This window comes from Empidonax traillii, unplaced genomic scaffold (assembly GCF_003031625.1).
Source record: "Empidonax traillii isolate 1590-97213 ecotype Southwest subspecies unplaced genomic scaffold, ASM303162v1 scaffold187:size1931383, whole genome shotgun sequence".
NCBI lineage: Eukaryota > Metazoa > Chordata > Aves > Passeriformes > Tyrannidae > Empidonax > Empidonax traillii.
The window spans coordinates 1859208-1872426 of record NW_020955380.1 but is presented as its reverse complement, the minus strand read 5'-3'; the positions used below and the strand labels follow the sequence as shown (position 1 = coordinate 1872426).

General features: G+C 40.2%; 1 protein-coding gene across 1 annotated transcript in view; it reads left to right on the top strand.

Annotated features, from left to right (window-relative positions):
* The window catches only part of CENPP (centromere protein P), a 118761-nt gene that overhangs the window by 37696 nt on the left and 67846 nt on the right, over positions 1–13219 (top strand). The window lies entirely within an intron of this gene.

Here is a 13219-nt window from a genome sequence, read left to right as displayed (position 1 = left end):
AAAAAAAAAAAAAAAAAAAAAAAAAAAAAAAAAAAAAAAAAAAAAAAAAAAAAAAAAAAAAAAAAAAAAAAAAAAAAAAAAAAAAAAAAAAAAAAAAAAAAAAAAAAAAAAAAAAAAAAAAAAAAAAAAAAAAAAAAAAAAAAAAAAAAAAAAAAAAAAAGAAGAGAATAAGACTTCAGAAATGATTACAGAGGTTATTAGTTCATTGGTTCAGCTGCAGTGATTGCAAAGGGTTTGTCCTCTGAGCGGGAAGTTAAGAAACAGTAAAAAAAAATTCACCTTTGCCAAAACTGAGGGGAAACATATTCCATAGAAGAGCTCTTATAAACATCTTCCATTTTTCTCTCCCCAATCTACCTGTCCTGTCTCCTTCCTGCAAAGCCTTGTGCTCTGCAGGGCTGTCAGAGAGGTGGTGGTGAAGTTAAGGGTTCACAGTAAGTTTTTACTGTTTTGCTGAGTTGTGCAGAGAGAGCATAAACCTTACAAAAAAGGCAAGTATGACGTGAGACATGAACCATTTTACTCAAGGAAAATATTTCTTGTAGCTTTTAAGGAGAATTAAAGAAAAAAAGCACATTTATCTGCCTTTGCTGCTGTATGATACCTCAACTGTCATATACGCAAAAAAAATTGAGATGATGGACAGGTTTTTTGTGAAGTGGATTGAGTATTTGATTTATCCAAAGCATTTAATTAAGCTTTTGGTTTGGTAGAAGAATTAAGTTATTTCCAAATCTATTCAAAACCAAAGAATCTGGTTCTTAAAGATGTTTCTTAAAAAGTGTCTTGGAGGTACCATGTTTTAAAAAATATTGCAATAATACTAAGTTTCTTTTTTTGACTTTGAGCTTTGTGACTCTGATCTGCTCGACCTTTTCAAGTCTCTTCTTTTACACTTGAACAAGAACATGTTTTAGATGACCAATCTTACATGATTCTAAAATTTGGGATATAAAGAAAAGCACCAGAAGTCATGGCCAAAAAAATATTGTAGGAGTTGGCGAATACTGGAACTAAATTAAAGCAGTCATGTATTTATGTAGAGAATACAGAATACAAGACAGAGGTAGAAAGAGAGAAATTAAAACTCCATAATCCTCGATTAACAGTACCAGAAGTAGTTGAAGAGCTGCGTTGCACCACTAACCCCAAGTAATACTAAAGACAGTGTAATTTTTGAAATAATTAGAATACATTCGTAACAAGGGATTAAAAAACCCACCAAGTTTGTTGTGCCCAATTAGTAAAATGTTATTGGCTGCTACAGACTTGGGGTATTTTTTAAGCACAAGACAAAGAACATGTTGCAGATCCTTGGAAGTTTTGTTCTATTAACGGTTCTAAACAAAATATATGTAATGTTTAAAGCAATTTTATCTAAAGATAAAAGAGTTTTAATTCCATACCTGATATTTTTCATATTGTTTCCTTCTTCTGGTTATGTCCCAAAGTCTCTTAAGCTATTAAGAGACTTGAAATCTCATGGGGCATTCAAAAATCCATGGTGGCAGTGAAGGAGGGTCTGTCCTTTTGAGAAACTGTGGTAAAGCTCTTGATTTAAAGCATTTTGAGCTGCAGAAGATGATGCAGCTCTGGCCATGGGATATATTGAGATTCGGTTCCTGTTTTGTTGCCTGAGCTGTCTTGGAGACAAACAAGTCTGTGCTTTGTGATCTTGGTCAAGTCATGTGGTTGGATCTTGGTTTTCATTTGAGGTGTGGTAGGAATTTCCTTACAAGGAGGATAATGAGAGGGTTAAAATTAGCATCATTCATATAAGACATCTTGTTTCAAAGACTGAAATTTTTTTGAATTTTCAACATCTTTTGGTTTTCAATTTCAGAACATATTTCATGAAGACTTATTTTTACCATCGAATTTGTGAGCTTTTTAACGCAGTTGTGATGCAAAGCACGATGTCTGTCAGTGTAACAGTCAGGGATGGCTTCAAGCTGATTTGTTTTCCTAAACCAGACTTGGATGGACCCTTTTAATAAATTAAAATATTTCGAATTTTGCCATCTCCATTAACTGCACTCAGCTTAGGAGACTTGACAGCTCTTTCAGGTTTGTTTTGGGACTGAAGGCATAAGGAAGAGATCTGTTCTAGTGTTGAATGAATTTAGATTAGTTTAGCTAGTTGAGTACAGTCAACCCAACACATTTGAGATTGCCAAATTTTAGACAGAATATTCATAGAATAAATAGAGAAGATCACCAGTGACATTGAGGTGAATGGGACTGGCCCTGATAATAAGTAGGTATAAATTACACTCTTTGGCCTTTTCCTTATATTCACTGTTTTAAATTCTTGGGGGGTTTTATGTTTGGGTTTTTCTTGGTGAAGTTTTTTCCTTTCCCTCCCGAGCTTGGAATATGAAACCAAGAGAAAGGAGAAGGGGAAAAAAAAAAAAAAAAAGGTGCATCTTGTTTATAGAGAATTAAAGGAACTCAAACAAAGCCAAGCTGCTGAAATTAGACCTGAGAACTGTCTTGGACACATAATTTTGCTAGAATTAGGAAGTTCTTCAGCAGAGGTGATTCTCTACTATCAAATGTCTGAAGAAAAGCCTCAAGCTCAAAACTTTTAAATCCTCAGTTGACAACTCAGTAGGAGTTCTGTGTTTTAGATAAGAATTGATAATGTTGGTTTGTTGTGAGTGATTGCACGGTAGAGAAGTCAACTATAACGAGGAACTGTGAATTGTAATTTGGTTCCCTGTAAAGCCTGTGGGTTTCTGAAGTAGGAAACAGCCTTAGGCACGTGTCATCTGCTGGGCTGCACTTCAGGGTCAGGCTGTAGGCACAGCAGCTCTTTGCATCCCAATTTCCAGGTGTTAACTGGCAGTCCCCAAATGCTGTCAGAGCACCTGCAACCTGTGTGAATCCTGTAGATGGTCTGCAGAGGCACTTCTTGTCCTTGCCATCCCCAAAAGTAACCGAGTGGGAACTAGAATAGTGGCTACTGGATTTAATTATCCCGTGCCAGAGCTGGAAATACAGTGTCTGCAGTGCAGAGCTCAGCAAATCAAGACACTCAACTGCTTGTTCCTGCAGAGGCTCCAGCCCAGCCAGAGCCCTCAGTTTAAGAACAGCCCTTCCAGGCTTCATGATAGTCTGTTCTTCAGTGGAAAGCTGTTCCAGGAGCGTGTCCCTGTGTGAAGATGTGTTTTTAAAGGAGAAGGTTATGGAAAAGGGGCCATCAAATCATATCAATAGTCCTGCAGAGCTGAGACAAGAACTAGTCTGTTTAAAAGAGCAAAGGAAGGCAGAGCTGTGCCATGTGTGGGGCTTTGCTGTTGCCCCTGACCTGAACCTTGTTGTGTGGTCTCTCTTAATTTTCCCATTTAGTAGGTGGTGTTTCAAGGTCGAAGCTCTGGCAACTCCCTTCTTGTGCAGCCCGTTTTGAAGCCTTTTGCTTTGTTTTTTTAAGAGCTCCTGGGAAGAACACGTTGAGCAACAGAAATAGTTGAGCTTATTGACCTTGTACCACGGGAGTTAATATAATCCCATTGGCAGCTGTTGAGTAACTGCTGCTAATGAACAGCAATACACTGAATTTTTAGAGCTGAATGTGCTAGAAGCATCCAGAAGCAATACTTTAGGGAGCCCTGATTCTCATTAGATGGCTGATGAGACATCTGCGTGAACACGTGCAGCGAAGCACTGGCACTGCAAAAGCAGAGTATCAAATCTCCTGGCACGTCCAGATTTGTAACGCTGAAACTTTCTGAATGGAAGGGTGAGTGGGAGCTTTTTTTGCAGTGACAGTATCAATTTACAGCTGTTGACTTGGAAAGACTGACAGAAGAGGAGGGTTGTAACATTTTTCTGAATGCATTGCTGTGTTAGAAACCTTGGAAGGTTGTAATACTACAACAATAGCATTACAATAATATTATTAACACTACTGGGAAGGGTTGCTTCTCTTAAATAGATGGGGTTTACTTTCTAGAGCAGAGGCATTTAAATAGTCCTCAACATAGAATGTTTCTACTAACACAACATCATAAACAATCAATAATGGAGTAACAAGACAAGGTTAAGATTCATGTAAGCAATATTAACTTGCAAGTAGTGTCTGGTTACTCTAACATACCCTGAAAACCTCTGCTGAGGAGAGTCACTGTTGTCAGCTGACACATTTTGAGTCACGGATTAGCTTGTTTAATAAATATGCTTTGCTTTATAGTTTGTATTTTTATACTGCCTGTTTTGGCTGTTCCAAGGTAGATGATTGTGGGTAGTATTTTCCTCCCATGTGGGGTTCTTGAATACTGCCTGCTGGACTGGAGATTGCGTGTCACTGATTACACCAATACTATATGGCAGTGTCTGCCTGTTCTTGCAACCACTGTTGACTGGTGCAGGTATATTCATTTTCTTGAGGCAGCATTAGCAGCTTGGCCACAAACTTTAACAGAGCCTTTATTTTGCCTGATGTGTGCCCTATATAAAATTATATAAATGATCATAGTATGTGGCAGGTGTCTTCCACTCACTAATAAATACTGTAAATAAAACCAAAGGACCATGGTGTTTCGTAAGGGAGGAAAGTGGGGAAGGCAACACAGGTGAATGTCTGTTCCAAAGAAGGCACTTCTACTCCTTTCAAACAGAACTGCTGCCTTCAGTGCCCTGAGCTGAGAGATACCTAAAAGAGATAACGTGAATTCTACTCTACCATAACAATTTATATCAATACCTTATCCGTTACCTCATTTCATCCATTCATAGCTAAGGACTTGCTGCAGTTTTGGTAAAAGAACTAGAAAATGTGCCTGCAACTTCAGATTGTTCACAGGTTTGTATCCAATCTGTAAATCATATGCTTATAAGCCTTTTTTTTTTTTTTTTTTTTTTTTTTAGGCATTTTCAGGCAAGGGTAAGGAGTAGTTGTCTAAGTTATTTGCCAAAGAATTCCTAAAGGATCATGCTTAGGAAAATGTTTTGCATTAGCAGAGATTTTCCCCTTGTACGTGATGGAATGGGCTTCCTATTTGCTCTTTTGTGTTTGAGAGTGAAGGTCCTTGCTTTTACAATTACTCTAGAATGTCTTTCTTTTCTGAAATATCTACTGCTCTAGAAATGTTCAAACCAATACAACTGCCCAGCCTGGTGGTGCAGAGGATTTTGCCAGGCAGCCTTTCAGCTCTGTCCAGTAGTCTGGAAACTGGGCATCAGCCTTCAACTGGTTCTTCATTTTTAATATCCTGTCTTTCTTACAAAGAATAAATCCTCTCCTTTTAGCACAAGACCTTATGGAGCCACAGCCAGCATTGCGTTTATGGCCTGCAGTCCATTATTTCAGAGCCAGAGTCTGGGACTTGGAGACTTCCACAGAAACTCCAGGTGTTATTACACATCATTCATTGGTACCCTGGCAGATTGTCCTGTAAGGAAAAAAACATTTCCTTCAGTTACTCTCCATTTTTATCTCCACTGTGTTTGGATTTTATTTTATATTAACACTGTTAAGGGAGAGATGCTTGTCCCTGCATTTGTATTCTGCCTGACATGTCAAATAGATGTCTTTTGATTTATGGCAGTTAATCAAATGAGAAGTGTTTCTCTATGGTTTGAATATTTGTAAGTCACAGCCTCTTCTTGGCAGAGCTGAGGGAGGGTCTCATTTTTACTCAGTCACTGTGACTGAAAGTCTTCTGCTTCTTCTGTTCTGAGATCCTTCAAAGGTCTTATGGTGAGGACTTGAGCTTGGTTCACACTTAAATCAGCATTCACAGAATCACAGAATGGTTTGGGCTGGAAGGGACCTTACAGACCGTCTCATTCCACGCCCTGCCATGGGCAGGGACACCTTCCACTGGCTCAGATTGCTCCAAGCCCTGTCCAACCTGGCCCTGAACACTTTCATGGATGGGACAACTCCTCTGGGCAACCTGTTACTTGTAATTTCAATTCAGAAAGGTGACTTGATCTTGGCATTAGTTACAGATGATCTGTGGTAGTAACACCAGTGTCCTTGTTGCCTTCTGTCCTGCTTGTGCCACCTTCTTTTGCCTTGTCCTGTCACTTTTTGAAGGGTGGACCTAATGCCTGCAACCATTTGTAGCCAGAACATAAACATCCATAACACTTCTGTTTATAAAAAACCAATTATTAAAAAAATCCTAACTGGGTCTTGGTGAGGGGATGGCATGAAACCAGTGCTTTGAGTGATTAAACTTCAGCAAAGCTGAGCTGGTGGGAGTAGCTGCCTCTGAAGTGTCAGTGTTCCATATGACTGCAGGACAGCTGTCCAGAACTCCCTTCCCATCTTTGCCAAACACTTCCCTTAGTGCCGACACCTCGAAACGAGCCTGTGTGTTGTGAGAGCAGCCCCAGAGAGAGGACCCTGGGGTAGGTGGTCAGGAGGGCTTATGGGTTCACCCACAGCGAAATGTTTGAGTGGAAAAGCACTCTGAGAAAGACAGGGCAGTTATTTGTGAAGCAGTTGCACGTCGGGCAGATGTGTTTTCCTTGCTCGCCTTTTCTCCTCTTCTCAGATTCCCGTGCACTCTGATTTTGGGAGGGAGCTGAGGGAAGCATACATTGCCCTCTCTGTGCTGAGCACGAAAAAGCAGTAGCAGTGTTCATCCATAATACACAGCGTTGCTAAGGCAAAGCATTCCTGAAACAGGAGTCAGGAAATGTTGCCTGACGTACGTGCGCTCCAATGGAACGTGCTCAAGGGACACAGCACAGAGGTTTTTAGTTAGTATGGTAAGAAACATTTTATATTTCTAAAATGCTCACTGTGCTTGTGACTTTTTATCATCAGTAATGATATATGGTTTTTATAAAGAGTAACTGCTTTTTTTCTTCTCTTCATCTGTTGGATGGAAGCAGTTAGAAGGATGTTGAAGATTGGCTTTAGATCAGACTTCTTTTCTACTTGCCTGAAATAAAAGATTGTGAGTTTGTAAGTGCTAATTGTTAACTGCAGTGCTGACATGACAAATAGGGGATCTCCTGGCATGTTGCTTAAGAAAGTGCTTTATAGCTGTGGCAGTGTGAGGTTTTAAGTATGTTTTTCTCTGCACAGCATCACAACAGACTTTATCTTCATGTGAAATGTGCCAGGTTTACAGGCCTCTAAATGGGAGCAGAGTTTGTCAGGGAGAACATATTTGCTACTGTTTAGGTAGGTGTTTGCGTGGAACATAACTTCTAAAAGTACCCTGATTCTTTCATCTCAAAACTTATCCTATTCCATGAACTCTGCTGGTTGCTGGTGAAGAACAGCATCAGGCAGTTCAGGAATAGGGGGTCCAAGTATACTGTTGTACTGACATTTACTGTTGCTCTATTTCTGAAAGGTATTTGGCTTTCTTTTTCTATGTTAGCAATTTTATGAATGGAGTTTTTAATAAAAGTTCTTTTTTTGCCCTTTTTATTTGAGAAAATGAAATATTAGAACACTTTAAAGGAGGGTAACACCTAAACAGAATTTGTATGTATTGGCTTAAAATATAAATTAAAAATATGCACTCCAAAAAGCCAAGTAGGCTTTAATGAAATTATTAATTTCTGGCCATTAAACACCAACTTTTTCTTGAGCAAGTAATAATTACCTTGCATCATAGTATTGCTGCTGCAGAAATGAGTGGACAGTTGCTTTTATTGTTGTTGCAGAATACTGGATTATTATATCACTTCCTGAATTTAGGCATCTTCTCATGAGGTTAATACACAAGTGGCTTCTTTGCTTTCTTCATGCTAAAAAATGAGGCCCTTTGAGTGACCTGTGAGTGAGTCACTTGTTCAATCTGTTCGTTGTTTCACCCTGGAGAAAAGAAAGATAGAACTGACAGAAGAAGAAGGATGTGGTGTCTGGATCTCCTTGGTGGCCTAAACAGGATATAAATTTTGGTAAAATAGTATCTTTTAGAATGGCAGCCCGGTTTTCTTTTCCACAGCTGAGAAACACAGGAGTTAACGTGTTATGTAAAGAGCATTTCTGAAAGGAAAATATTTTTATGGGTCTTTATATCTAAAAAGCTCTTGGAAATACCACAGGCTGAGGAATTAAGAGGCAAGTCCATTCTTGTGGCCGTGCCTTGCTCCCGCTCTGTCCCTCTGGAAATTTTACATCCTGTCAGCCGGAGATTTTTTCCATTCTTAGCAGAGAATGTAACTCCGTGAGAGCTCCTGCGAATGTCATTGTGAGGAGAGAAGATGAATTTCAGTGTTGCACCCCTGACTCTGACCCAAACCTTGGTGGAGGTGGTGGGAGGTACCGGTGCAGTGAGCCTCGGGTGGGAATCACTGCCTCACGGGCACAGGGCTCTGTGGGGCTGCTGTGCTGATCCAGGCTTTGAAATTACCCCCCTGCTGCTGCACAGGAACTGTGGCAAAACTTAGCTGTTGTGTGGAGAGGGGTGAGATTCTCATCAAAACTGTGTCCACAGTCCTGCTGGGCCAGAAATCTCATTGGCTTCAGGTTTCTCCTGGGCAGGAATGCGAGTCAGAAAGTGTGCTGGTGCCTCGGGAGCCTGGCTGGGTGTTGTGCCCTCTGCAGTCACAGCAGCACAGTGGTTAAAGCCAGACTCACACTGTTCACTTGGGCTGGTCATGGTTTAGAGGAAAAGTCTGTCTGTTGGCAGCACGTCCTGGGGAGCCAATCTTTTATTGGCTCACACGAGCTTTGAGAAACAGCCCAGCTCAGTTCAAAATACTGATTACTTTTGGAAGCCTTTCTATTGGTTTAATACTCAACGTTGTCCTCCATCTCACGTGATTCATCAAGAATGGAGGGTAAACCTTGCATTTATCTTAGCAGACAATTTAGACAGTGGTATGTGATACGTGGCATTTGGAATTAGAGTCAGATTTTCATTTACTCCAGGACTTTTCCACATGTTTCCTATTAGCAGCTTTGTTCTCAAACCTCTAGTCTCCCCAGAAAGGAGGGGGGGGAGGGAAATCTCACCACAAACCCAAAAAACGATGTTAAATTCTAAACATTGAGGGAAAAAATGGGCTTCAGAACATGGTTTCATTATTTTTAGTTAACCATTGCTTTTATTATCATGTTGCTGTTAAATTCTGATCAAAATGAAATGAAACCGAACAGAGATTCATATTTTCTTTTGCCTGTTGTGGTGTGCTGCAGTTTTTCTGGATAAATACTTTTAACTGGGATTTGAATGAATATTGAATATAATTTAATGTTGAGAATTGCTGTCTTCCAGAGATAACAGCAATTGCTTCTGGGTACGTAGGTAAATGCTTTTTGAAATTACATAAAATTATGTAAAAATTGTTTAACGGTGAAGTTGCATTAGATTTGTTGTTCATACCCTGGTCTGGGTGGCTGAAATGTTTTGCCACTTTAGCAAACCAATATGAATGGTTCAAAATCTGCATATCTTAGCTTCCACACTTTTTTCTAATGATCTAGTCTGAGTAATTTCCCTCACTTTTGGGAAATGCAGGTGCAGGAATTCCTGATGGGATACTCATGTGAAACATTTTGGAAGTTTCTGCTATGTTTAAAATAGCCAGACTTTGCCTTCTTGCTTTCTTAAAGAAAGGAACCCCTTTTTGTGTCACTTATTTCGCTTGATATTTTTTAGCCCTCACTGCCAATTATAACCGAATTTGATGCAGTATGGAGGCAAATATTTATGTCCTTGTTATTAACTTGTGAAAAACAGCAGCTGGGCAGAGGAAAGTGCTCCAGAGAGGTCCTTCAGCTGAGGAGGAGACAGTCACAAACCCTTCTGCTTGGAGTGAGCGGCCAGATGGGAAGAGGGAGCAGAGTTGTTGAGTAACCCCTTGGCAGCCACAGAAGTGTTTTGGTGGGAGGTAGAAACCAGCTGGAGGGAACCTGAGGCTTGGACGGTTCAAATCCGTAGGAATCCGGCATTTGTTCATGGAATAACTTTGGGACAGCAACACTGGGGATGAAGAGGTTATCCTTATCTTTCCAGAGCAGCCCAGGGTAGTCTGGGCTGTCTTGCCATAAGGACACGTTGCTGGCTCACATTTAACTTGTCCCCTGGGACCCCCAAGTCCTTTCCTGCAAAGCTGCTTCCCGGCCATCCAGCATTCACAGTGCCCAGGGTTATTCCTCCCTAGGTACAGGACGTTGGCTTCTCTCTGCATGAGTTCCTCTTGGCCATTTCTCCAGCAGCACAACTCCAGAGGGTCCTGTCACCACCCCTTCCACTTCTGTGTCATCAGTGAACTCGCTGAGGGTGACCTGCCCTGTCCTCCAGAGCATGGTGGGCTCTTGGGTTCATTTTCCTGATCACTGGGCTCCTGCAGGTGTTGTGCTGGGCAGAGGAGAAATGCACTGTTAATACTGGACAAAGGAAACAAACAAAAAAAACCCCAGTTTTTCACCTTTTAACTTGTTCAGCAGCAAGAGAAAGAGATGATCTGTAGATTCCTTACATTAGTGTGTGGACAACCACTTGATTCTGAACCCATTTGTTAAACCTATGAATACATTGCTGTGAAGGAAATAAAGAAGACGAAGGATATGAGGTGGAATTGGATTTTGTGATGGGTGGTTGAGGGTTGCATGGAATATTTACAGAACTATTCTCCGTAAGTGTCTTTCTTGCAGAGCAAACACCTCAAACTAAAGTGGTGGGATGTGTCAAAGTTTTGGTTCTGTTTGTTTGACTTTTTAATGTGAATATGAAAGAAATCCTGTTTTATTTAATCTACGTTTTGATCTACATGGTATGTGCTTGCCACAGCTGATGGTGCAAGTTAAAATCATGATTTAATAGTATCTTTTATCCTTTAATAGTATCTTTTATCTTTTAAACTTCCTGTATCTTATTAGGTTTGCTGGTTTATATCTTCTAATGCTGCATTTTTCCTTTTTTTTTTTTTGCTGTGTTTGAGGTACTGCATTGAGCATGTTGATACTGAGCAAAGAGACAGGGAGAAGACTTGGAAAGATCAGATTAATTAATCCCTTGGTAAATTAGTGGTGTAGAGCAAGACATAGAAATCAGTGTTTGGAAGTGCTCAAACAGTACTTTAGTACTCAGACAGGCCACTCTGCTCAGTACTGGTGATGTTTAGTGGGCTCTCACTGCTCAGGAACAGTTTGTTAATTATTCTTTAGGATGCCTTTCCCCTCTATTGTTAACAACAGGCTGCCATCCTCTGGTCAGATTTGTTCACTGTCCTGTAGGGACCTGGCAGGTTTCCAGAAGAGAGAAGCCCATTCCAGTTTTAAAAGCTTAGAAGGCATAAATACTATTTTTTTTTTTTTTTATTAGAGGAATGTAGTCACTTGTACAAGGAATAAGCAGTGAGAAAAGACTGTTAAAGGGTTTATATCAAATCTCTTTTTCTCCCTCTTTCCTTTTCCTGTAACGTTTGTGGAGAATGTAAAAGTGGAGTTGATTTCTTGAGAGTTTCTCCCCATCTGCTGACACTGAAGTGCCTTGTTCTGTGGAAAGGCCACTGAACTCCAGTGTGTTATCATTAGTTAGTTACTCTTCTGTTAATTCCTTTATTTTCCATGTTCAGAAACCACTTCAAAGCAGTGTTGCAGTTCCGTGGATGAATGTTATCCGTATCCATGGATGCTGACTTAGGAAGGGTTTCTCAGTCTGAATGCAGGTGAAAAGGAAAGAGTGAGAAGGCAGGAGAGTTTTTAAGGCTTTGGAAGGAGAAGGTCAAGACTACGTGGATTTTTACCTCTTAGAACTTTGCCACATTTTTCCAGAGTTTTCTCCTTATCCTGGGACTTCAGCAGTGAACCTAAAATTGGGTGAAGCTCTTAAAAGAGTGACTGTAAAGGATTCAGAGGTTTAGAAAGCACTTGGTTACAGGGTTCCCATTGTCCACTGCAAAACCCTCAATTAGATAAGGAATTGTTTACTTTCTCTGTTGTTTTAAGTATGTGACACTGAGCTTATACTTTCAGTAAAGCTACAGAATTTGAACCACTTTTTCTATCTGTGCTGTCATGGCTGAAATGATGTCATTTGTATAGCATGAGTATTCAAGAATGCATTTAAACCAGAAATTCATATAAATGTAATGTTCTCTTATATATTCTATTTACTAGCACTGTACTTGCTCTTTGTGCTTTCAGCTGAAGACTTGACTGAAGTCCCACCTACTCAAGGTGAAAACTGTTAACTTAGTGTTCTACAAAGTAAATGAAAATTTGGAAATTTTCATCCATTTTTTCCTTCTTCACCTTCTTTAGGGTTTACTTTTGCTGCCATGTTGCTACTTGGCCACTCTTTTCCTCTGGAAGTCACTCAGATCCTTTGAGGCTCTTGGTTGGTCTCTGGCTACCTACAGATTTTCTGCCTCATCCTTTATTTGCCTTTTTGATAGTAAACTTTGTAAGCAGTGAACCTTTTGCGGGACATTAAGGACTTCAGTTTTTTTAGCTGGATATGAGAGGGCATTTATGTCAAACCCTCACTTTCTCCTTGCACAGTTGGTTATTGTTGCCAAAGCCTTGTCCCTGTGGGGTTACGAGCTGTTCTTGTGGTACTGTAAGGCAGGGGGCCTGTTGTTGAGGTTGGTGTTTGCTAAGAAATGCACTTCTAAGAAACATCTCCAGAAGGCAGGAGTGGAAGGATTCTTGGTGACCTTCAGATTCAGGGGTTTGTGTTTTGTTTTTTATTCTGCCTTGAAGTGACAGATAGAATTTCTGTTTGCAAAAACTGTTCTCCAGTGAAAGCCTCCCCTGGTGTGCCCTCCCTCCCCTCTGCACATGGCTTGGGGTCTCAACAGCTTAGTGGTGCTGACAAAATATGAAATACAAGGAGACCAAGCAGATGGAAAAAAACCCCAGATATTAGACTCGATGTTCCTTGTGTAATGTATGTAGGAATGGTAAATGCTTGAGAGGCTGGGAAATTATTAATTTCTTTGTAGTATTTTCTTCTGCAACTAGTCTGTGCCATTTCCCATAACTGCTTCAAATGCAGTACTGGATTTCTAACTTTGTGCAGTGATAAATGGTCTGTAAGGTATGTAGATGTGGGAAAAAGAAGACCAGAGGAGATATCCAGGGAACAGTCAGGAAGGTGCTTCGTTCCAGTCTCTGCATGAGCTGCCATGGGATCGATGACACAAATGCAGGTATTCTATAAGTTTATTTAATTTATTTTGAATCCCAATAGCAAATATACACTAAATATATAAAATATCCATTTTATACAGTACTGTCAGTATTGAGAATTGTGTGGCTGCCCTGCACAGGAGGGTCAGGGCAGTGAGTTCC